Genomic DNA, 26,433 nt, shown 5'->3' on the forward strand with positions numbered 1-26,433 from the left:
ACCCAACATATGTATGCTATGTGATCTGGGGGGGGGATTTCAATGTTCCTCTGTGTACCAACCATAAGAAAGGTATCTGCGGTCTTTTAGATGAATACGACTGCCCACTAACTCATTTCACGCACACACCTTTAGGCAATGCCTTGAATGATAGTCTTTTCACACTGGAATTAGATTATGCTAACGACTTAGTGGACCCTTCAGTTGAATTCAGACCCACATTCCACAGTAGGGGCTTGTTCAGCACTATTGATTTTATTTTATGTTCTCTAGCGCTAAAGGGCAACCTCCAACAGTTTACTACAGGTACTGATATCTCAAGTGACCATTATCCGAATAGCATCACTTTGTCCATAGATACTGATGTTTTTCATCCTACTAGGATCAGCCAATTAACCCACCAATCGCTGGCCATGGATAAAGTCAACGGCTTTTCTGTGAAATGGTCCAAAATCGACCCCCCGTAGTTATCAGTGGCAATGTTATATCCAAAACCCTTCCCTGGATAAACAATTGCTTGGCAGAGGACTCCCCACCTCAGTTGATCCTATCTAGTTTCTCGGAGATTTTAACAGCAATGCGGTCTGAGTTATTCCGCAATCACAAACCTGGTACTCAGGAGTCCCTAAGATGGTTTGATTCAGCTTGTCGAAAAGCGCTTTCTGCCCTAAAAAAGGCATTACATAATCCAAACAGAAATATAGTTGAGATAGCCAAATTAAGAAAGGACTACAAAATGGCTCAACAAAATTGCAAAAAGGAACTAAAGAAAAATTTATGGGCCCAACTGCATGAGAGCTGCCTAAGTAAAGACAGCTCCCAGTTTTGGCGCGTCGTTAAATCACCTTTTTTAGCTGACGCTAAAACTCCCCAGCACCTGGTTGTGGCTGTGCCCGCTGACGTGTGGGTGACCCATTTCTCAAAAATTTTCGGGGGCTTCCCAGTTGACATCACAAAAACGGTCAAGCCAGTAAATGACCCTTCTAAGGCACAAGTTTATCCCATCAAACTTTACTTTAGCCTAAGCGAGGTCATTTACGCATTAATATCTTCCAAAACTGGTAAGGCGCCTGGCCCCGACGGAGTCCCACTAGATATTTTTGTAAACAACATTGAATTATGGTCCCCCATCGTCACCCAGGTGATGGCGGCAGTCTCCAAAATTGGCCTAATAGATTCTTGGTCCTCCTCCATTTTGCTCCCTATCTTTAAAAAGGGGGACCGTAACAACCCAGCCTGTTATAGGCCCATTTCTCTCCTGGACTCCCTGGGGAAAGTTGCAGGGCGTTTGATCCTGGAACGTCTCCAGGACTGGGCGTCGGGGAACAACATCTTGACCGACCTCCAGTATGGATTCCAGGAGGGACTTGGCACAGTCGAACAGGCATTAAATTTAACCCTTTTAATAGGCAAATTTGCCGGGGCTAAAGGTGGCAACCTATACATAGTGTATGTCGACCTCAGCTCAGCATTCGACTGTGTGATACATTCTAAGTTGTGGTCCATTCTTAGTGAACTGGGGGTAGATCCCCCCCTCATTAAATTCCTTCGTGAGCTCTATTCTGACGCCATAGCGTGCGTGAGATACGGGATAGGCGGTGAATTAACACCCTCATTTACATTAAATAAAGGAGTTAGGCAAGGGTGCGTCCTGGCCCCTTTCCTGTTCAACCTCTATACCAACGGAGTGGAAACAGCCATGCTGGAAGGAACCCAGGACTTACCATCTATCAATCATCGCCCAATTCCCGCTTTATTATATGCGGATGATTCCGTCATTTTAGCAAGGACATTAATACAGTTACAAAAACAATTAGACAAATATTGCCAGTTCATGCTCTCCTTGGGGTTAAAAGTTAACAAAAGTAAGACCTATGTCATGCACTTCGGTCCTAAGGCAAAGAACCCTAAACCCATCTTTATAGAACACGTTAGATTGGGGCGTGCTAGGGAATATCCATATTTAGGCATTTTAATGGACGACCAGTTAGCTTGGAAGCAAGCAGTGGCAAGTAAAAAAATGCTCTTTCAGAGAGCAACTTCAGCTCTTGTTTCCTTTTCAAGAAAACTGGGCAAACCATCCCCAAAAGAGTTGCTTAAAATCTATCACGCAAAATGCCATAGCGTAGCAACCTATGGTGCCGGCGTCTGGGGCTATGCTCCCGTGGACGATTTACAATTGGTCCAAAATGGGTTTTTAAAATACATTCTGGCACTTCCCCAAAGTGCTCCAATATACGGCTCCCATATCGAGCTAGGTATCGATTACATAACTGATAACATCAGATGCCAGCCGATTCTTTTATGGCACCGTATATGGAATAAACCCCAATGCCACCTAACCCGTTCCCTATTACAAGACTGCCTATCCTTGGCGAGTTGGAAAAAAATACCTTGGCTATTGTATGTTTCCAACTTCCTAAAGGATTTGAACTGCACATCTTACTTCATTGAACCATCCTCAATATCAGACATCAGTAGAAAGGCGCTGAAAATTCTCTGTCTAAATCATCTGAGAGATCTCCGCCTTTTAAATGAAGTATCAAAGCCAACAAATGTGCAAATTCTTATGGTTCAAACTTCCCCTGGCATCCAGCCTTACTTAACATTCTTTCTATCTAACCACGAAAAATTTGTTCTAACTAGGTTTCGTTTTAATTCCTTTTTTCGCCTTGTTACCTTCCCAAATGAGTTAAATTGGTCACATGACCTGGCAAAATGTCCGTGCGATGGTGTATCATCACAATCGACCATCCACCTTACTTTGTTCTGTCGCTATTATGAGCAATCTCGCAAGCGCTGGATCATCCCACTTCTTCGATCAATGGGGTTGAGAACATGTCGGCCAGCTTATTTGACACTCCAGCTGTTAGACTCACCATATGTAGCCAAATGTGTAGCTCTTTTTCTAAAATCATGTTTGAGAATACGCTGTAACATAGGGCTACCTTCTCCTTGATTTGATGTGAATTAATGTTTTATCGATCAACTTGTAAATACAGGTTTTTAATTATGTTTTAAATACTACTCTGTTTTTTATCTGTATTATAATACTGTGTTTTAAACAATTCATTCGATTTTTATGATGTACTTTTTATGATTCAACTGAATGTTAATCGAATAAAAGTTTTGAAACGACTTGTCATCTGCAGGAGCGGTATTGTATTGGGGAACAAAAATATCCTCTGGGGGATCCTTAGTCTGAAACCCCAACATGCCCCTAATATGTTTCAGGACTTCCTGCTTTAGAGATTGCTTGTCAACCTCAAGCTCGCCAGATGAGATCAGGAACGCTAAGTGACCCTGTGCGTGCCCCCCGCTGAGCGTGTGCACCCACTGGCACTGGTGCTGCCCTGTGCGTGCCCCCCGCTGAGCGCGTGCACCCACTGGCACTGGTGCTGCCCTGTGCGTGCCCCCCACTGAGCGTGTGCACCCACTGGCACTGGTGCTGCCCTGTGCGTGCCTCCCGCGAAGCGCGTGCACCCACTGGCACTGGTGCTGCCCTGTGCGGGCCCCCCGCTGAGCGCGTGCACCCACTGGCACTGGTGCTGCCCTGTGCGTGCCTCCCGCGAAGCGCGTGCACCCACCGGCACTGGTGCAGCGGCAGAAAGAGCTCAGTATCTAAGTCCCTTGGTGCTGTCAACGTGCTAATATCACCCAGCGCATGGGACCCCCGGGGAACGCGCATCTGCGGGCTTTGAGACGCCCAGGAGACGGGTTATTACCAAATTACCATCGTCTAAGGGAATCCGCTTGTTACTCCCGGACCCCCAGAGAGAGACGGGGCTCATGAGCAACAGCTGAAACCCTTTGAGTTTTTTTTACCAGCTGGGTCCTACGATGCTATCTCTAAAAACCTATCCTTTGAAACCAGTCCCGTCATAACATATTGCAACTGCACAACTGTCATTTGACCCTAAGGGGCCGGCTGCTTGAAGGCCTAGAACAAGATCTGTCCTCACAATGGACGCCAGGTTCAAATAAAAAGAATGGGTTACAGCAGACATTCTCCATCAACCGGTCAATATTGTCAAGTCACAAAGGCAGGCGACAGTCATGTCGTTTTCACAGTCGACAACATGTTTTTCTGACCCGGCTTTTGACATCAAACAGACTGAATAAAGGGGCATCGCCGTAATGGAAGTCTACTGCCACAGAAAATGGGGTGACACCTTGCCCAAGGGGTGGGTGGGGGGGGCACACTAACTGCATTTGCTGCTGGGTGTTTGTTTTCAATTTTCACTCGCTTTTCCGGATTGCCCAGGAAGCCGCACTTGCCACCTATTGGCTGCCATTGGACTGGGGGTCACCTGCGTGGTGGGCAGGGGCACGAGAAGGTGCCTTTAAGGCCGTGGGTTGATGATCACCTACTTCACTGTGCCGCTGCCGACTGTCAACGCGACCCGCTGCCCTGGGCTCCATTTCTTTACAAGTCCATAGTCCAACAATTTGGGGCCTGGGGAGCAGAGGATTGTTCTTAGCTCATTTTCCTCGTCTTGATTTTCCTTTATGTGTATGCTCCTGATTTCTCGTATTTCTTGCGGCGATGGGGGTGAAGTTTGGGGCAAGTTTGGTCACAAAGGTAGCAGTCCCCTTGGCATCTCGAACAAGAAGTCAGGCATATTTTGAATGCATTTGGCTTTAAACCTTTGATCAAGTTGAGGCAATAGTACTACAGTCTGTAAGGCGGGGCCAGGGATGTACACTACAGCGGTTGTCCTTTGCTCTCCGGGTGAGTGAAAGGTTGGATGGATGGATGCGTGGATGGGTGGATGAATGAAAGGATGGATGGATGAGGATGAGTAAAAGAATGAAAGGATGGAGGACAAGAGAAGGGTGGATTGATGAATGAGTGAGTGAAAAGGTAGCTGGATGAGTAAAATGAAAAATGGCTGGATGAGTGGATAGATGGAGGGAGGGGGAGGATGAACAACAGAGTGAAAGGCTGAATGGATGAGTGAAAGGGAGGCTAGATAGATGCTGGATGCAAGGGTGGACGGATAGTTGAGTGAAAGTGTGAATGGCTGGATGGAGGAGTGAAAGGATGAATGGATGGTGAGTGAGTGAAAAGATGAATGGATGAGTGAAAGGGTAAATGGTTGGATGAGTGGATGGATGGGGCAAAGGGTGGATGATGAGCGAAAGGATGGATGGATGAGAGAAAGGATGTATGTAAGAATGGATGAGTGAAAGTCTGGATGGATGAGTGAAAGAGAGGGTAGATGGCTGGCTGGATGAAAGGGTGGATGATGGATGAATGAAACGGTGAATGGAAAGACGGATGAGTAAAATGGAGTATGGATGATGAGTGAGTCAAAGGATGGATGGAAGAGTGGATAGATGGATGGGTCTAAGGGTGGATGGATGAGTGAAAGGATGGATGGTGAGTGAAAAGGTGTATGGGTGGATGGATGAGTGAACGAAAGAGAGGATAGATAAATGGAGTGAAAGAGTGAATCGATGGAGTGAAAGGATGGATGGCTGAGCAAAAGGATGAATGGTTGAAAGGATGGATGGATGGATAAAAGGGGTGGATAAGTGAAAGAATAGGTGTATGAGTGAAAGGCTGTATGGACGGATGGATGGATAGGTTTGATGGATACGTTTGAAGATGGATAGAAAGGTTTGGCTATAGATGGGCAGACAGATGGACGGAATGGTGATAGACTGGATGATGGATGAAAGACTGAATGGCTGACAAAATGTGAAGGTGAAATGGAAATCAGTGGAAGGATGGAAAGATGAAAGGATGAATGGATAGATGCATGGATGGAAGAAATAAGCAAGCTCTTCTGGGGAGGGTCGCGATGACTTGCTCTTGGTGCATAGCAGCTTTTGTTCAAAGTGGGAGCTAATTTAATTTTCTGGCTACTCCCTTGATGGGGCTTTAATGTTTCCGAGATCACGTTTAAAAGCTATCAATGCTTCTCAATGCCATCTGGTCGGCTAAGGTGAAACGCTACTGCTAGTTAAAGATTTTTTTTTAATTTTAAAGAGACAGGCGATGTTCTAGGAGTTACAAAACAAAAATGTTCAGGTTTCGGCCTTGTGGGCTCTTCGAGCCAGACAAGACCCTTGACTCGACTCTCCCAGTTATGTTTTTTGGCTCGCCCACTTCAAATGCATACAGACACAATACAGCGCCTCGAGCCACCTCTAATGCGTATAGAAACAGTATGTTCGACCGGAAGAGGGCACATCAAAGGCTAGCGCCAGGCGCCGGCCGTGCACACCACCCGCCCCCACACGCGCACATATCACTTATTCATCATGTCGGCCCCGGTTAATTTCCTGTCAGTTCTCTAGTCAATGAATGGCCCTGCATGTCAGACAGATGGGGGAAGAAAACTCTTGTCACTCTGGGGCTCGGGGGCACAGACATCATTTATTTAACCCGAGCATTGATCAAAGCGCTGCCTGCCTCAGGTGGGAGCACGTGGTGACGCTTCCCAGGAGACAGGAGCGTGGGGGGGGAGCAGTTAGTGCGGCTTGTAGGGGAGGGCGCTCGTGACTCCGTGCCGTTGTATCAGGCAGACTAGAGGTGAGCGTGAAAAGGTGCCCACGCTCTGTTCATAATCTCTTTTCGCCACAGGTTCCCGGCATCACAGGGGAGCACGTATGTCCAAATTACATCACAAAGTGGCCTGTGTTCGACTTCTTTTCTTTTTCAGAGGATGAGCTGAAAGTGGTGGATAGGTGAATCTCAGTGGGGCGCAATTACGCACGCAGGGTCTGTATCTCCCATAGGCTGTAGGGTCTGTGGAAGAGAAATCCACTTATCAAACTCCGACTGGTATGAACAGTGCACACACAGCCATTCCCACGCCAAGCACGTGAAGAGATAGGGCAGAGGGTGACTAATGCCAGGCCTGTGCATGACAGTCCGGAAGGGCCTTCTTAAGAGTCAGCCCCATCTCAGGCAGGTGCACTGAACGACGCATTAGACTGGGGCAGATTGAGGCCAAGGTTTTCCAAGGACTTGCGTTGCAAGTTGTTGCAAAGCAATGCAAGGCATTACAAGTCCTTCACTGAGTTTCACTAAGTCATCCAAGGGGCGGTTTGCAGGAAAAAGTAACGCAATGCAGCCCCTTTAGCTCCCTGCATCTGAAAGGTGTTCCATGGGTGGAACATGGGTGTTCCCATGCACCCACCCATGAATTCTGGTGCGGTACAAAAACTAGTAAACTTTGGAATGCATCAAAATGTCACGAATTCCCCAGTGCGGCGTAACAAGGAGAAATATCTTTATTTCTCCTAGTTACGTCCTCTTTCTATGCATGCATCATTCTGCATCACACATAGAAAGAATAAAATGCCTCTAAGCGTTCTATTTTGTGCAGAAAGGTGTTCCTGCACAAAAAATGCCGCCAGTAACGCAGGCACCCTTCTGGGCCGGACTGGCCATAGCGGGCACTGGGCAATCCCCAGGTGTGCCGCACTGGTGGGGGCCAGTTTTGGGCCCCTGGGGGCCGATTTCGTTACAGGGCCGTTTTTGCAGCATAGCTGTAAAATCAGCCCTGTACCAAAATCGGCCGAAAAACAGCCCGGCAAAAAGCTCGGCGGCACCTCCAATTCCCCCCCCCCCCTGCTGTCACTAACAGGGCCGGTCCTAGACCTTCTGGGGCCCGAGCGAAAGGGAAGATGTGAGGCCCCTCTACTTTGCATGAAACATCCAGTCGTGGCCGGCATGACTCACAGGTGGTGGGTCTCGCAGGTAGCGGTCTCGTGGGGGTTCACGCGCAGGGGGGGTTTAATTTAAAAATAAAATAAATGTACCTTACCAGGTCTCGTATCATCTCTGTTCCTGACCTGCTCTCCTGCTTTCCTGGAACAGGAAGCAGGCAGCCTCCCTCCCCTAAGCCAATTACAACGCTGCAATGGCAGCTTTGTGATTGGTCGGGGCGCCGACCAGCCTGGCGCCTATGGGGAGGGCATTTTCTCCATTAGGCTGCATTGCACCCTACATGGAGAAAGGTCAGAGTGCGCATGACTGGTTTGGTCGGCTCCGGAGGGCCGACCAAACAGTCAGTGCCCTTAGCAGTAGGCAAGGCACTCCTCCCCTGCCCTAAAGCAGACCCACCTGCCCCCAACCAAACACTTCTGCTTTCTCGAAGTGCGAGAAGCAGAAACATACAATTGGTAGTTTTAGCATTTTGTGTTTCTGCTGCTCGCACTGCGAGAAAGCAGTGGGGCGACACTCCTCCGTGCTAGTGGAGGAGCCGCCCTTGGTAACATCACAAGACGAGACATCACAGAAAGTGACTTCACAGGACTATTGATCTTATTTGGCATCACTGAAGAGACTTAACATGGCTATCAGTAACATGGACAAAAAGATACATATACAAATTAAATAAGTCCATATATTTAAAAACTGTATTAAATGGATTACATTTGTCACATTGGATGGAAAAGCTAGGAGCAGGTCTCACAAAGATGTATATTATTTACTCCTTGTTAACTGATTGTTTCCAGATGAGTGCATGATACACTTTCCAGTTCTGCCTCATAAAGGGGGGGAGATCCTGTTGAGGTAATGAGGGGCGGGATCATTAAAAATATAAAATGACACAAGAGGAAACCTCTCACACCATGGATATAATTGCAAATTTCAAAAGGCTCCCGTATCTTTCTGTGCCATTATTGTGCTACCTTAGGATGACATTAATACTTAGTCATTTGTTTTAACGTAAATCCTCTCTCCAGTATCCCACACGCACATGCTAAGAGACGTAGGACAATCTTTTTTGTGTGTAGGCTCTTTACTCACCAGCACTATGTTAAGTGCAAAAACACAACACATATAGTACAAAATTACAAGACGCCATTGCAAACAAATAAAGATTGTACATTAATAAAAAAAGACTAAGAACAACCGAGACCTCTGCTAAATCATACATTGACTTGAAGGTATGCTTCAGATTCAAGGGGTTTTCAAGTCAATGTTTTGATTTGGTGTTAGAACTGTAGGAAGTAGAAGTGACCGCCATTAGCGCTGGTGGTGCCCTATGCGACAATGTTGATGCCCCCAATGACTTGCTCTGCCACGGATTCCCTTACTACCACCCTTTAACAGTACCCCTCAAGTCTCCATAACCACATTCTCGCTCAGATGCATTTAATTTGATTTACAGCGCCACTGATACCAGTGTAGGTGTCAGAGAACTTTATATCACACATTACACAGAGACAATCAATCGTATGTGTGTAAATCCCAATAGGTAATATTACATAAGACAAAGGACTAGGTGTCACATGACAATCATACTTCTAGGCAGTATAGTTTAATAATGATTGGTCTGGAGAAACACAACCTCTGAATTTAGAATGCAACACCATGGTTGGGGGTTTTCTTTAATAACCAGAATTGTTTTTTGTCCAAATGAACCCTTTTTGCAACATTAGGATAATCAAAAGTGGGTAAAAAAGTAGGGGAACTGTGGGCGGAGCATCATGGGGCGGGAACAACCAGAGAATTGGGTAAGTGGGTGGAGTCAGAGGTGTGGCTAGAAAGAGCAAAACATACCAATTTGTAGTATGTTTGACATTTCACTGACCAATTACAGCTTATAATGTTATTTGCTACAACCAATGGATACATGTTTATTTTAGGTTTAATATATGAGTTATTGACATTAAAATACATTTACAATGTGGGATGCGTTTTCAATCACGAAATGTCCCAAATACGCTTATAAGTGGAACTGGAAGCCATTTGTCTTCGACCCATGCAGTTTCTTTCATCAGCACTTTTCTTCCCTTTTTCTTACGATTTCTGAACATAAAATTTGTGTTTAAATTCTATGACAGGAGGCCCCGCGTGTTGGAGAGCACTGTTAAATACAACAATTTGTGCCCCTCAGTCAATGCAAAATTGTAGTCCTACCTTGTTTATGTGCTTCATGCATCATGTCATGAAGCCAGCATTAGATGCCTCCTGGTTTCCTGTTATTGTATCTAGAAATAGCACTCAAAAAGGATTATATACACCTAAAACAACCCAGACCTGTTGGCTTTGCAGATGCTTTTAGCAGAATCAGATACATGAGATACAGCTATTAGTAGTTTGTGTAATTACTACTCAAGTTAATTAGCAATGAGAATTGCAAATGTATCAATTCAGGAATTATGAGACTCAAACATTGGTAGAGTCAGAAATAGGTAGTGGTCCTCAGATTATCTCAATCAGTTATTTACTCCCCTTCAGACTACAATCCTCAGCAATCACTATTAGACACCTTCACCCTTTGACTCTCCACAAGGACTTTTGGTCTCTAGAATACCACCCAACAGAGACCACTTGAGAGAAGTTCAAACATGAATGGCAAAATATCCTAGTTTGAAAATGTTTTCCACATAATTTTAGCTCTACGTGCTGCACATATAAAAGGAGAAAAGAACAGGGAGAAATAAAGATGTTTCTCCTTGTTGTGCCTCCCTTTGGGAGGTGTAAGATTTTGATGCATTCTCAGGTTTACATGTCCTTGTAAATCAAGGAATGCGTAAAAAAACATGGGAGTTGCGTGTGAACACCCACTGCAATGTGTCCCTTGTATGGAGTAAGGTAAAGCGGTGATTTGCGCTGTGTCGCATCACTCCATATTTATGAAACCATTCAAATCATGCTATGAGTGGCTTTATAAATATGGCTTGGAGATTTGCATCATGCAAGGCTCTCATAAATATTCCAGTTAGTTTGGTGTGCGTGCAAATCCTGCACTGCTGATCCCTTGTGAGTTTCACTACTACTGCTGGAAAAAGGCCAAAGGAGTCACCAATGGATGAGGTGGATTGGCATCAGGGGTCCTGTGACCTCAGTGACAAAGTGTCTGTTCCTCTAGGGTGTGCTGCTTCGTAGGCCTGCCCGCAAGACTAGAGGTGAACTTCAGTATGGATTGTGGTGGACAGGGCTTCAAGGTTAACCCACACTGGCCACTGGTAGGGTCCACCTGCTGGTGTTAAGAGACCAGAGCTTCTATGGTCTAGCGAGGTCTTCTAAGTTCTAGTAGGGTAATGTGCTCCCTCAGCAGAGTGGTCTGGTGGACTGGTCATGAAGCCTGATCCTGGTTCCCCAGTTCCAAATTCGGTAGCTCGGACCATAGTGCCACATCCTCTCCTCCCTGAACACCTTTCTGCCCCACTTAGAGAAACTTGCAGTGCCTTCAGCTACAACCCATTGTGCCCTGTTATAAACGGGGAACAACACTTACAACGAATCTTTTACAACGCACTACCATTACAACGCAACCATTACAACGCAAACTATTACAACGCATTGCTCTGGGGGGCGCTCTAGGATAGGGAATAGGTTAATTTACTATCCAATAACCTTCCCTAGTGTCCACGGGGACTGGAGTTGGAATAGTAAATTAAACTATTCACTATCCAACACCCAAAAGCGCTATGCGTTGTAATGGTATGCGATGTAAAAACCACGTTGTAAAGGCAGGCGTTGTAATAGCCTGCGTTGTAACGTCATACATCCGTTATAAACACCTGAATGTGACTCAATTCAACTTATGCACTGCCTGAAAAAAGTAACATCATGGAAAAAGCAAACACTCATAAGCAATGCTAGGTTATGTAAAGCATGCAAAATATAAGCAGGAACAACATGGTTACCTTAATGCTTTTACACTAATTGTTCAGAAATCAATGGGTGTTTTTTGCCTCAAACGTGTGCCTTTGTTGCACTCTTGGACAGCAAGGAAGGGGTTAAGCAGGGCTAATAAAATAAAAGGACTATTCAGGGGTATCTGATCTGACTCACGGAACCCCACAAGAGCTTCTCCACATTCATGTCAGACAGTGATCTGCTCAAACATCGACATTATATATTCAAGTGTCCTGCAAAGGATACCTTTTGGAACTCTCCAGCTTGGCTAACTATCCTACCCACAAAAAGCGTGAGAGCGCTTGAGAGTCAAAGGCAACATTTTATTTTCATTCGGGAAGTGAAGGATACATCCAACTTAATTTTTTTGGGTGACACAATAGTTTGTTAGTGATGCTGTAAAGCGTTGCTAAAAAAAAAAACAAGAAGTCTCAAAGACAACTATTGGCTCTGCCAATGTTTGTTTAGATATCACATTTGCTAAATGGGGCACTTTTTATTTGGTGCCATACAGGGACGAACTGGGAACACAAAGCAGCCCAGGCAAATTTTATCCATGCCCTGTACGGTGTGTTGCGAGCAAACGCACCACCTGACCACTACAAAGGGGAAATGGGGGCGAGGGTGGTGGTTGCAGATCATCTGCGGAGGTCAGGGGTTGCAAGTCTTCCCCTATCTCGACGGCTGGCTGTTGAAGGCGGGCACAAACCAGGCTGTCATTTCCAACTTTCAGACTACGGAGGACCTCCTTCACTCTCTAGGATTCACTATCAATGTGTCGAAGTCACACCTGACCCCTTCTCAGATGCTCCATTTCATCGGAGCTGTTCTGGACACTGTGTGGTTTAGGGCTTATTGTCCCGAGCAGTGAGTCCAGGCTATTCAGGCTATGATACTGCTGTTTCAGCCTCTGTTCTAGATTTCGGTGAGACTGAGTCTGAGGCTGCTGGGCCTCATGGCTTCCTGCATCCTGCTTTTGACACATGCCTGCTGGCATATGTGGGTTCTACAGTGAAACCTGAAGTTCCAGTGTGCATAGCATATGGGAAATCTCTCCGATATGGCCCAGATCTTGGAGGGCATGGCAAAAGATCTGCCATGGTAGTTAACGAACCATGATTGGGCCAGCGGTGGACACCTCTCCCTTCCACCAACCAGATCTGAAAGTAGTGACAGATGTGTCACTCCTGGGAGAGGTGGAGATCTGAGGTCTCCGGCAGAATACGGGCCCCACATCAACTTGTTGGAGCTATGAGAGATCCGACTGGCATTAAAAGCCTTTCTACCTTCCATCAAGAGAAGGCTAGTGCAAGTGTTGATGGACAACAACACCACCATGTGGTACTGCAACAAACAGGGTAGGTTGGGACTGTGGACCCTTTGCTAGAATGCCCTACATCTCTGGACATGACTGGAACATCAGGGCATTTCCCTGGAGGTAAAACACCTGGCGGGATCTCTGAACATCAGAGCAGACAAACTCAGCCAAAGATGCCTAGCAGAACACAAATTGTGTCATCATCCGGGGGTGGTGCAAGTTATCTTTCAGCAGTGGGGAGAGCCTTGGTTGGATCTGTTCACCAGCACCAAGATTGTGCAATGTCAGCATTTTACGCGCTGGAGTTCACAAGGTGGCTCTCGCTCAGAGACGCTTTTCATCTTCAATGGAGCTCAGACCTCTTGTATGCCTTTCTGCCCCTAGTACTCCTGCCCAGAGTTCTCAAGAAGATCAGGAACGACCGAGCCCAAGCCAGGCTCGTGGCTCCAGACTGAGCTCGGAGAGTCTGGTAACCCAAGCTGTTGAGCACGGCATACGGTCCTCCGATCAGGCTGCCCCTTTGGGAGGATCTTCTGTCACAGAAGCAAGAGAGGCTTCTCCACCCAAACCTGTCATCATTCCACCTTCATGCGTGTGATTGCGCAACAACCATTGACAGCTTTTTACCCAGCAAGACAGTGTATGCCAGCCATTGGAGCAAGTGTATGACATGGTGTACAGCCAAGCAGATTGACCTTTTATCTGCACCCCTTTCTCAAGTTCTTTTGTTTATCGTTACCCTGGCCTGGCAGGTATATGCTTTTGGCACATTGGAAAGGTTATGTGTCATCTCTGCCTTCCTGTGGCTGGCAGATCAGCCGTCTCTATTCAATTCCCCTATTGAAAAGTTTGCAATTCTTATTCCCACCAGATTCCTTTGTTATGCCTCAATGGGACCTTAACTTGGTTCTTACTTTTCTAATGTGTGCTCCCTTTGAGCTGCTTCATACATGCCCTCATAGGCTTCTTACCATTAAGCGGGCCTATCTGGTAGCAATTATATCTGCCCGAAGGGTCAGTGTACTGCAGGTGCATGCATCTCTTTCTTCCCAGACAAACTGGTCCTTTGGACTCCAGCATCAATTCTTGTCAGAGGTAGTCACCCCGTTCCATGTAGGCCAACACATCACTTTGCCAACCTTTCACGTTATGCCTCATCCCTCTAAGAGGAGAGGCTTCGATGTCTGGACCCAAAAAGAGTGTTGTTTTACCATGACCACACAAAACTGTTCTAGGTGGAAGATTCGCTCTATTTATTTATTTTATTTATTTGATTTGTATCGCGCGTTATAGCCACCGGGGCCTCTAAGCGCTGGTTGTCCAAATTAACCAGTGGGGCTGAGCATTTTACTTAATCTTGGTGGGCGCTTAGTGGCTGCTCCATGCCTGTTTAAATAAAACAGTTTTTAGCTTTTTCCTAAAAGTCATCAAATTACGCTCCTTCCTTAGATCTGGGGTCAATTTATTCCACAGAGCCGGGAGTGTTTTAGAAAAAGCACGTCCCCCCACCGTGGCCAGTCTGAATCGGGGTTGGGATAGAAGAGAAGCATCCGAAGAGCGTAAAGTCCTGCTCGGAGTATAGAGTGAAATTCTGGACTTAAGATATTTTGGTGCTTTTCCGTACAGCGTCTTATGCACTATGCACAGTCCCTTGAGTCCCTATGTAGGATATGTCGGAGCCAAAAAATGGGATGGCCATGCAGAAACGGACTGTCCCCTGATGAATTATACTCTGCATTAAGATCTGCTATGCATTGGCCAAGAAGCAACCCCCAGAGGATTTGCATGCTCATTCCACTAGAGCAAAGGCTGCGACCACTATCTTAGTATGTGGAGTTCCAGTCTTGGACATCTACAAGGCAACAACATGGGCCTCACTGTATAGGTTTACCAAGCACTACTGCCTGGACAGTCAGGTTCGTGGGGGCAGGCACTTTGCCTGTTCAGTCCTGCAGGACTCCAAGACCCACCTCTGGAGAGCTATCTCTTGGGTATCTATTCTAAGCTAAGGACTCTGCGGCTACAATTCACTATCAGATGAACAAGTTACTTACCTTCTGTAATGCCTTATCTTGTAGAGTCTCAATCTAGCACAGATTATTTACCGACCTACCCATCTTCCCCACTCTGCATACAAATATATAGGTACAGGGCTACTTCCTTTTTCTCTTTGTGGCTTCGCGCTCCTGGCATGGAAAGTCATGAAGAGTCAGCACGCTGGGGTGGTGCCTATGTAGGCACCACACACGTTAATTTCGGTTCAGACAAAGCAACGCAGAGTTAAATAACCAGCACATAGGTTATTGCTCACAAAAACTTTCCAGATCCAGTCTGACACCTGGGAATAATCCTATGGTAAAGAATCTGCGGCTTGATAGAGTCTATACCAGATAAGGAGTTACCAAAGGTAAGTAACTTGTTTGTTACTTCTAATAATGCAGAGGAAAATCATTGTTAATGTCACAAGAGTTATTTCTAAGGTGCAAGAGAGAGCCAGTGTTAATGGCACAAGAGTCACCCCTAATGACGCTAGGGAGGGTCAATGTTAATGTCATGGGTTACTTCTAATGGTACAAGGGAGAGTTGTTAATGTCACAAGAGTTACTCCCAGTGGTGGATGGTGACCCACAAAAATAGTGGCTCGAAAAGAGATACATACTTTCACATTTAAACATGATTTTTTTTTTACTTACGTCAGTCTGCAGCACGTCCTCTGTGTTCTCCAGCCCCTGGCTCCAGACTTGTCCAAGCACGAGGTCTCACTGCTCCCACAAGTCCTTACCCAATCCAGACACTGCTCTAATGCTGCATAAGTGAAGTGTCTGGATTGGCTGGTGCAGGCTGCCTCAGCGCTTTGAAGAGCACTGAAGTCATGTGGCCGCTCTCCAACCCAGCTGTCTAGGACAGTCGGTTTGGAGAGTTTGACTTGCACATGTTGGTGTGGCCTTAGTAAGGTAGCCGGTTAAACCCACGTGCACAATTCATACTGAAAGGGCCACTTGTGTTTGCTGCCAATCAGCAGCAATGACGCGCTGACCCCATCCTGCCCTCTCCCTTCGGCAGAAAGCGGGAAAAAAATAGTATCCTTTTATTACTAGTTTATTTTTCCAGCTTTCTGTGCAGCAGTGTTGGGGGGCAGGCGACACTCTTCAGCTCCCATGGAGGAACCGCGACTGGCAGAGTCACTGTTAATGGCTTAAGACTCAGTGCGACTGTCCTTGTCATGAGTCAGTGCTCATGGCACGAGAAAGAGCCACTGCTAATGGGTAAACACACATTACAACGCATTTTTTACAACGCACTACCATTACAACGGAACTTTTACAACGCAAATACCATTACAACGCATTTATTTACAACGCATGTTTTTACAACGCAGGTACTTTTACAACGCATACCATTACAACGTAAGTATTGGTAAGTATATAATTATATTTAAAATGATATATATTAGATTTTTTTTAAAGGGGTATTTTTAGGGTTCAGGGTCAGTTTTGGGTTTTTGGGTAAAGGGGTATTTTTAGGGTTCAGGGTCAGTTTTGGGTTTTTGGGTAAAAGGGTATTTTTTGGGTTCAGGGTCAGTTTTGGGTTTTTGGGTAAAAGGGTATTTTTAGGGTTCAGGGTCAGTTTTGGGTTTTTGGGTAAAGTGGTATTTTTAGGGTTCAGGGTCAGTTTTGGGTTTTTGGGTAAAAGGGTATTTTTAGGGTTCAGGGTCAGTTTTCAGTTTTTGGGTAAAGGGGTATTTTTAAGGTTTAGGGTCAGTTTTCAGTTTTTGGGTAAAGGGGTATTTTTAGGGTTCAGGGTCAGTTTTCAGTTTTTGGGTAAAGGGGTATTTTTAGGGTTCAGGGTCAGTTTTCAGTTTTTGGGTAAAGGAGTATTTTTAGGGTTTAGGGTCAGTTTTCAGTTTTTGGGTAAAGGGGTATTTTTAGAATTCAGGGTCAGTTTTCAGTTTTTGGGTAAAGGGGTATTTTTAGGGTTCAGGGTCAGTTTTCAGTTTATGGGTAAAGGGGTATTTTTAGGGTTCAGGGTCAGTTTTGGGTTTTTGGGTAAAGGGGTATTTTTAGGGTTCAGGGTCAGTTTTGGGTTTTTGGGTAAAGGGGTATTTTTTGGGTTCAGGGTCAGTTTTGGGTTTTTGGGTAAAAGGGTATTTTTAGGGTTCAGGGTCAGTTTTGGGAATTTTAGATAAAAGGGTACAAGAAAAAAATAAAATAAAATAAATATAAATTAATTTAATTAAATAAAATTAAATTAAATTAAATTAAATTAAATACAATTACATTAAATAAAAATAATTTTAAATAATATACAATAAAAAAAAATATATATACTTACCAATACTTACGTTGTAATGGTATGCGTTGTAAAGGTACCTGCGTTGTAAAAAAATGCGTTGTAAATACATGCGTGGTAATAGTATTTGCGTTGTAAAAGTCCCGTTGTAACGGTATGCGTTGTAAAAATATGCGTTTTAACGTCATATATCCCTGCTAATGGCCACTGTTAATGGCATACGTGAGATTCAGTGTAAGAGACACACTATACTTGCGCATCTAACAGTCACTGCTCATGGCACAAGACGGAAGGGCATTATTACTGTCACATAGGGTCACCAGACTTCCCAGATTTGCCCGGACAGTCCTGTTTTTTTTTTAATTGTCATGGTGTCCCGACACTTACTTAAAAAATGAATATATGTCCCGGTTTTGAGAGACGGTTGGGTGAGCATGCACGTTTACCACTCTGCTATGAAGGCTCACCTTCGCAGCGGCCTTCTCATGACACCAGGGGCAGAGTTTTGTTTGAAAGAGTCTCCTACTGTGCTGCATGACTCAGTTCTGTAAAAAACATTTGTCTTATCAGCTGTTTTATTTTATAAAATGTGTACTGCTGCTCTGTCTGTCACCATCACCTTGGTGAACACCCGAGAGGGGCTGGTAAGGCCAAAGGGGAGCAAGGTGAACTGAAAGTACTCGTGGCCTACCGTGAACTGAAGGTAACATCTCTGGGCAGGCAGGATGGGGATGTAGAAGTATGTGTCCTGCAAACCCAATGCTACCATCCAGTCTCCCGGGTTCCGGGAAGACAAGACTTAAGCGAGTGTGAGCAACTACTACCTAGTACTACCTACTTCTGATGCCGGCACCCTCTCTATAGCTCCCTTGGCATAGAGAGCGACCACTTCCTGTCAGGGAAGACAAGACTTAAGCGAGTGTGAGCAACTACTACCTAGTACTACCTACTTCTGATGCCGGCACCCTCTCTTTAGCTCCCTTGGCATAGAGAGCGACCACTTCCTGTCAGGGAAGATAAGACTTAAGCAAGTGTGAGCAACTACTACCTACTTCTGATGCCGGCACCCTGTCTATAGCTCCCTTGGCATAGAGAGCGACCACTTCCTGTCAGGGAAGACAAGACTTAAGCGAGTGTGAGCAACTACTACCTACTTCTGATGCCGGCACCCTCTCTATAGCTCCCTTGGCATAGAGAGCGACCACTTCCTGTCAGGGAAGACAAGACTTAAGCGAGTGTGAGCAACTACTACCTACTTCTGATGCCGGCACCCTCTCTATAGCTCCCTTGGCATAGAGAGCCACCACTTCCTGTCAGGGAAGACAAGACTTAAGCGAGTGTGAGCAACTACTACCTACTTCTGATGCCGGCACCCTCTCTATAGCTCCCTTGGCATAGAGAGCGACCACTTCCTGTCAGGGAAGACAAGACTTAAGCGAGTGTGAGCAACTACTACCTACTTCTGATGCCGGCACCCTCTCTATAGCTCCCTTGGCATAGAGAGCCACCACTTCCTGTCAGGGAAGACAAGACTTAAGCGAGTGTGAGCAACTACTACCTACTTCTGATGCCGGCACCCTCTCTATAGCTCCCTTGGCATAGAGAGCCACCACTTCCTGTCAGAGTAAGGAGATATGGTTATCCATCAGCCTGTCACAAGTGGGTGGCATGGGTGAAGGGGTAGTCACATAAGGGAAAGAGTAGCTCTTTCGGACAATCTGGGGAATCCAACAGTCTGATGTTATGAACTTCCAGTGGTGCAGGTGATGGCGCATCCTGCCTCCCACTGGATGCTCATGATGGTTTGAGTACCATTAAGTGTAATGAGGTAACCCTGTAAACCTCAGAACCTGGGCGGGTAATTAAACAAACAACAATGGTTCTGTCGGATCACAGTTCAATTGAACATAGTACTTAATACATGAATATAGCCATATACCCCATGAAGGATATATGCAATAATGAACACACTGACCACAAACAAAAGTGACTTCTTCAGTATTCAATGTTAACAAGCGTTTGGTTTCTGCAATATTAATATGCCATATATCCATCTACACAAAGTCCCATTGAACAAAAAGAACAATTCAAATTTCTTGTGACTATTGTGTTTTACAGTGGATATTCTGAAAAAGCTTTTTGTCTTATGTATTTATGTTTTGTCACCTGTAACACTGAGTCACCCGTCATGACCTAGACACTTTGTTTTTTCAGTTTATGTTTTTTATGTATATTGGACAGTATATCTGATTTATTGCAGAAACCAAACTCTTGTTAAGATTGAATACTAAAGAAGTCACTTTTGTTTGTGGTCAGTGTGTTCATTATTGCATATATCCTTCATGGGGTATATGGCTATATTCATGATGGCTTGAGTCCAAGAGGCTGACGCTGCTGGGGGAGAGGGTGGCAGACTGCTCGACCTCTGGCTACATGACCCATGAGGTCTGTGGGTACCGCGTCCTCAGCCATGCATCGGCTAGGAAGCTTGCTTGCCGCTGTTGCTGAGAGGGTAGAGACATGGCTGGAAGCCCCTTCTATAGCCACAAAGGGAGTGAAAAGTGGACTGGGGTTGATGAGGGGCCATGGAAAGGCCCAAGGACCTGGCCATAGCACTGCTGTCCTTGAAGCGCTCTAGAGCTGAGTCCACCTTGTATCTTAAGAGATGGTAGCCATCAAAGGGCATGACCAAGAGCGAGGTTTGGACATTCCCCGAAAGCTAGCGATTCAAATCCAGCGTGGTGCCTAAGGGCCACCGACAATGACACCACTCTGCCTAGTGAGCTGTTAGTATCCAGCCCATAGCGCATGGTCAAATTAGATGCTTTCCTCCCATCAGCAATAGCTTAGGACAGCATGACTCAGGCCTCCTCCAAGACCGTAGGCAGCACCTGCGCAACCAAGTCTCAGAGCGAATGGGTGTTTTGGCCCACAAGGCCCGCGGTGTTCACCGACCCCAATTCCAACCCGGCAGAAGAACAATCTTATTTCCCAAGGTATCCAGCCTCTTGGATTCCCTTTCCAGTGGAGTGGTAGGAAATGCACCAGGATTTACTCTGGTTGTGGAGGCATGGACTACCAAGCGGACCGTGGTGGGGTGTTGTGTTGTGTGAGGAAGTTGGGGTTTCCTGAGGTAGGGCGACGGCAGTGGGCAATTGTCCTATTTGCCCTGTGCAGGGCTTGCACCAGGCACCGAGTACGACATCCATGAGGGCTTCATTAAGCAGGAGAAGTAATATGGACGTTTGTCTTGACATCCACAGAGGGCAGCTGAAGGTTCAGTACCTCGGCCACCCCCCTCACCACCATAGGACATGAGGCTCCCTCCTCCGTAGCCACGGTAGGAGGAAAGACCAAGCCAGCATCTGGAGAGGTGTCCATTCCACTGACAACCACCAAATCCTCACACCATGTGTCCTCAGTGACATCTAAATGTTTTATTTATCTGGATCCAGTGGCCCCTCCCAGTCATCCCCAAGTCGTAGTCCATAGTAATAAGAGATAGTGTCTGACCTGGATTGAAGGCCTCCAGTCAGCGCTGAAGTTGGCATCAGGCAACAAACATCTGGCCTCATAACATTGCCAGAGTTTGGCGGGATCACTCCGGCTCTTGGAAACTTGGGGAGGCGCGGAGACCGCCCAAGCTCAGGCTCAACGGCGGAGCCGAACCTCGAATGCTGATGCTCCTTTGTCTCGTTGAGTGACTTCGACGGATGGGGTTAAGTCGAAGACCTCTTCGACTTCTTGCACTTTTTGCTCTTGTGAAATTTACCCGAGTTCCCAGACAACTTTGAGTGTGATGACGAGCGTTTGGAGTGTCTCTACGACCAATACCTGGACTTTCCTCTCGGAATCAAGACCATTGCATGTCGAACAGCAAGGACCTTGAGATAGTGCTCTCTCAAGGCCTTGGGGTGCATAGAACAACAGTCAACCCAGGTCTTGGCATCGTAGTCACACTTGAGACACCAGAGGCAGAAGACGTGTGGTCCGTCTCTAACATTTGCCGGTGACAGACACCATAGGGCTTAAAACCAGCCTTACTCGTGGACATCCCTGCCACAGCTGGAGACAATGTTTCAAAAACTCTTCGTCAAAGGTCGAAAAAGATCAGTCAAAAAGTGATTGGGTGTAGCTCTTCGCCAGATCTGCACTGATTGACGTGGAAAGAAAAGAACTGACATCAGCACGAAGGGGTGGCAACTATATAGGCACTGGGCAATTCCCTTCCAGCCCGTATGATGCCGATGATGCTACTGGCAAGCAGGGGTATTGCTAACAAAAACATTTCTGGATCTATTCTGACACATAGGAAGATTTCTGAGGTAAGCAATCTGCAGCTAGCAGTCTCTATCAGAATCTTGAGACATTAACAGTGAGCCTCTCTTGTACCTTTAGATGTAACTCTTGTGACATTAACAGCGACTCTTCCTAGTATCATTATGTGTGACTCTTGTGCCATTAGTGGTGTACCTTGTCCCATGAACAGTGACTCTTCTCTCACATGTGCCATCAGCACTGACTCTCTCTTGCACAACAAAGTGATGGAAGGAATTATTGATTTCATCCTAGCCACTGGCAATCACTCCCGGCCACATTCCAGGCAAACTGTTTTCACACTGGCCATATGCAGAACATGGTTAATCCCCCCCAACAGCACAGTCCAGTCCGAACTGCCAGGCGAGGTCCCCTCCAGAGGGGAAAATCAAGCAACCTCAGACCGGTTTAAGCCTACTAAGGCCTCGCCTGTGAGGTACAGCATAGTGAGCATGAGACCCTCATCTGTGTACACCCATCACACTTACAACTACAACAAAAAAATGAATATCGGAATGCGTGAATTCTTCTCAGCCACTGATGATCGCTCATGACATCACTCCAGTCCCTTGTTTTTCAGCCGCTCTACTCTCTTCCATGCCATTAGTAGTGACTCTCTTTGGTTCCTTTAGCAGCGTGTATTTGTATCTGGAGCAGTGACCCTCCCTAATCCATACATTAGTTATCTCTCCTTTGCCACTGGCAGTCACTCTAATGCCATTAGCAGTGACTCTCACTTGTAGCACTAGCTGTGGCATGGTGAGCCGTTAGCAGTGACCCTCTCTTGTGCCATTAGCAGTGTCTCTTGTCCAATGCAATGAGCAGTGACTCTACTCTCACTCGAGCTCCTAGAGTGACTCCACTCTCTATGTCTCCAGCGTCATTGGCAGTGAGTCTTGTGACTTTAAAGGTGACGCTCACTTACACCATGAGCTGTCAACTCTACTCTGTTGTACATTAGCTGTGTCTCTTGTTATTATCCGCGACTCTTGTTCTTGTGCCACTTGCATCAGCCCTCTCTCTTGTGACATAAGTAGTGGAGTTCTCTTGTAAATTTGCTGAGTCACTCCAGTGACATTCTCTCTTGTGCAATTAACAGAGGTGTTGGCCTCTTGTTTGTTAGCTGTATTTATTATGCTGTTATCCTTGACTCTATGTTGTACCATAATCAGTGACTCTTGTACCCTTCTGTCTTACTCTCTCTTTCTAGGCGTGGACAGACACATCTCATACACCAACGTCCTGATGCCCAGCTTGTTTGGCATCATCTGCTTCCTTGGCATTGTGGGAAACTGTGTTGTCCTTTACACCATCGTGAAGAAGCGGAAACTGCGCAGCAAGCACACCGTGCCCGACATTTTTATCTTCAACCTGTCCATCGTGGACTTGCTTTTCCTACTGGGAATGCCCTTCCTCATCCATCAGCTGCTGGGCAACGGTGCCTGGCACTTCGGGGGCCCCCTCTGCACACTCATCACTGCCATGGACTCCAACAGCCAGATTACCAGCACCAACATCTTGACAGTGATGACGCTGGACCGCTACCTGGCCACAGTCCACCCGCTGAAGTCCACACACGTACGCACCCCCTGTATCGCTGCCAGTGTTATCTGTCTGGTCTGGCTGCTCTCCTTTCTTACCATCATTCCCGTCTGGCTGTACGCAGGGCTGATGCCCCTGGCCGATGGCACTGTCCGCTGTGCACTGTTGCTACCAAACCCTGAGACCGACATCTACTGGTTCACTCTGTACCAATTCCTGTTGGCCTTTGCTCTGCCTCTGGTCATCATCTGTGTTGTCTACCTCAAGATCCTGCAGCACATGGCCACCACGGTGGCTCCGTTGCCCCAGCGGAGCCTCCGCATGCGGACCCGCAAAGTGACTCGCATGGCGGTGGCCATCTGCTCAGCCTTTTTCCTTTGTTGGGCCCCCTACTACATCCTGCAACTGGTGCACCTGGCTGTGGACGAACCCTCGGTGGCCTTCTTCTATGCCTACAACGTGGCCATCAGCCTTGGCTATGCCAACAGCTGCATCAACCCCTTCCTCTATATCGCGTTGAGCGAGACCTTCAAGCGCCAGTTCTTGGTGGCCATCCGACCTGCCAAGGAGCAATTTCGAGTCAACAACAGTGCCACGGAAGCCAGCGTCTCACTGAAAATGAACTCAGACTCCACCCAGCAGAGCCAGTACTCCGAGGACTTTTCTCCCGCTACCTTGCCAGTGACAGTGGCTGTGCACTAGGGGACTTATTTGTGGAGATCTCCCAGTCTCTGTGATACTGACACCTCTGTGAGAGTTGCCAAGGCATTGATGGAAAAATAAGCAGAAAAACTCAATGGTGGGGGTGAGCTACACATCTCTGTTGCCTTCTCCTATAAGGGCTGTCACTCAAACTCCAGGTCTGGTTTGCACCAGAGATAGTCAAAGTTGGTTTCTCTGAGCAGCCAGTAGAGTTGGAGAACCGTTGTCTCCATGTCAAGCTTGCACCCCTGGAACACTGCCAGGACTCGGTAGAGTTAGTCACATGTTAGGCTTATGTCCGGCATGCGACTAACTGTCCCAGTCTCTCCATTTTTGCTACCGAGGAAATTCAGCAGTTTCTCCATGGCCCCAGTGTGACTGCTCTGAAGAGTTGTTCCTCTTGCCCAGTGTAAGGAACCTTCAGGCAGAACAAGTGGAGGACAATAGTTTGGGCAGTTTGCAACCTGAAAGACTAATAGTGACAAGAAAGAGAATGACCTGACAAAGCATAAATGTACCGACGCTGAGCACATTACCACACACACACTAGGGCCAAACCATGCTTCAAAAACAGTTTTGGGAATGGTGCATGTTTGCAGTGGTTGAAAGCAAGAAGTCTTGTGGGATTTCATACACAAAGCGGAAGGACCCTGGCTTAGTGAGACCCCCCCCCACCCCCTTTCCCAGCAGGAACTGCCGCCCATGATGAGAAGAACGCCAGGCCTGCACCCAGGAGGACTCATCATGGGGAATGTTAATAACAAAGATCATGTGTGCAGCAATGTCCTCTATATCAGTTACAATGTAGACCTTCCAGATATCGCCTCCACTATATCGACATTACCACTGCATCGCAAGGACAGTCTACGTGGATGTAGAGTTATCAATAGGACATATAGATTGACCTGGATGATGTAGCGTTAGGCGATAAGATGGTGATATACTGGAGGGTCTATCATTTGTCCAATATATTGTGGCCTACAGCCATAAACAGCACACAGTCCGCATAGAAACGTGTTTTGTCGCTGTTTTTGTCGTCTTTCACAGCTTCTATAAACAGATTCTAGTTAGATGCAGTAGATTTGAATTTAAAAGTCTGTTCCTACCCTCATGTGCCCAACTGCCCCCAAGCCAGGCACCACTTCTTCCTCTGCACCACTAATGTAATGACCTGATGTCTCTCTGTTTTGCCACAGAGTGGGGGTGGGGACTGCTCGTCTCTGCTGCGGTTCTGTCCTCTGAGAAGTCTGACGTCTTTCCTGTCTTAATATAGTTCGGAATCTCTGGTCCTGTCGTTGTATTTTCCCTTTTGTGCATGAACAGCTGCAACTTGTTCTGTGACGTCACTGTCTCTGTTTTCAAGTCATGCATCAAATGCAATAATTGCATCGACCTTGCGTCACTTACTTGGGGAACCTTCACCCAGTTACTTCCTACCCAGGTAGCGGTGGAGTGTCTGTTACCTCAGTCTGGCCATTGCCAGAGTTTCTGGCTGTCTCAAAGGCCTCGTGGACTGTCCCTGCGGGTTCAGGGCCAAGTACACTGCTTGTTCAGAGCACTCTCCAGGAGTTATTCACATTCCTCCTTATAAGTAGTGGTAAAGGTAGAAATTGCGTTTCTAAAGCATTGTTTTGCTGAAAACCTTCTGCGTCATAGCTCCTCCCTTCCAGAGGCGAGTGAATGTGGCATAAAGGCACGAGCAGCCGACTTCGGAGCCAGGGGAACAAGGTTTGCGTCTCTGCGTCAGCGTCAACATCCTGTGGTCGACTTAATCTCTCGGTCCCTACAATTCAGCGCCTTGACACCTTCACAGTGATTTGCCGGGCTTTACAAATCCTGGATTTATTTGTATTCCAGTCACTTTGTGCACAAACACTGGTTCTTCATAGTCACTTCTGCACAGGTCATGTTCGCAGCGCATGGGGCTACTTGAAGGACGTCTGTGGGTTTCTCGAGGCATCCCAGTCTGTTCCTGTGACCAAGTGCCCATCTTGCGCAAGTGTTGCCTCGCTGTCTCTAAGAAAACGTATTTCTTGATTGTGCAACCAACCTCATCACAGAACAGTTTACCATCTCAGGGTGCCTTTGCAATACTCATACTGCCAGACTCGTGGGAAAACAAAGTGCAGTCACGACAAAACTAGGACGTACATCCTTTTAAGTTATACCGCTAGGATCTAAACCTCACCTCACCCAACGTCACATCATTCTACAATTGGGCTCATTAACTCGACAAAAGATCTAAAAACTTTACCTCTCAAGCAACATGTCATTTATCACCATTAAGGCTTCAGTCCCTCCTTCCCTACGGCCCCTTCTTGGAAACCATCCCATCCCACTGCACGTTCTCACTTGCTGGCATACACCATCTTCAAACCCAGATGAAATATTTACAAAGCAATCATGACAAGAACCCCCGCTCATCTTGCAGACAAGCTCACCATCTCTAGAGATTCTCTGTATGCTTCCAGCCAGGACCCATCAGACTGCAGACTAAGAAGTGTATAAAAGAAAAAACAAGCCAGTAGGCCTTCTCCATGTATGCACCCAGGATCTGAAACATCATTCCTGTATCCATCAGGACAGCAGCAGCTCCCACTCTGTTACAAATTAGGAAAGAACGGAAGTGGCCCCTCGCCTCTTCAAAGAA

The 26,433-nt window shown here is 46.6% G+C and overlaps 1 pseudogene; it reads left to right on the plus strand.

Moving 5' to 3' along the window:
• Positions 1–23,783, plus strand: part of LOC144769450 (melanin-concentrating hormone receptor 1 pseudogene) — a 47,863-nt pseudogene extending 24,080 nt beyond the window's left edge.
• Positions 23,784–26,433: the final 2,650 nt, after the last annotated feature.

This window comes from Lissotriton helveticus, chromosome 7, assembly GCF_964261635.1.
Source record: "Lissotriton helveticus chromosome 7, aLisHel1.1, whole genome shotgun sequence".
Classification (NCBI taxonomy): Eukaryota; Metazoa; Chordata; class Amphibia; order Caudata; family Salamandridae; genus Lissotriton; species Lissotriton helveticus.